A 347-nucleotide genomic window follows, 5' to 3' on the forward strand; every position below is an offset into this window, starting at 1 on the left:
TACATCATGAATGAACAGAATCATCACCATATCACATAGAAAGGATGTCCTGATAATCATAATAATTATACAACAATTAAAACATTATCTAGAACTCTAGTAATTAAAGTGCTGGAATTAATGGGAATTTGTCACCAGCGCAAACTTAGTGAAAGCCTTAACTAATAGTTCAAAGTTTCCAGGCGGTTGTCTGTCCAGATTATTAATTTGCATAACAATTCTGGACAAGGGAGGATGCGGGGCGTGATAAGTGTGGGCAAGATTTTCACAGTTCAGGATGATTAATCATTCGGTGAAAAAACTGTGTAATTCTCCGAGACGTGGGGAGTTTTAATGAAGGGAAAATG

Source organism: Penaeus monodon, chromosome 28, assembly GCF_015228065.2.
Source record: "Penaeus monodon isolate SGIC_2016 chromosome 28, NSTDA_Pmon_1, whole genome shotgun sequence".
In the NCBI taxonomy this organism is placed as follows: domain Eukaryota; kingdom Metazoa; phylum Arthropoda; class Malacostraca; order Decapoda; family Penaeidae; genus Penaeus; species Penaeus monodon.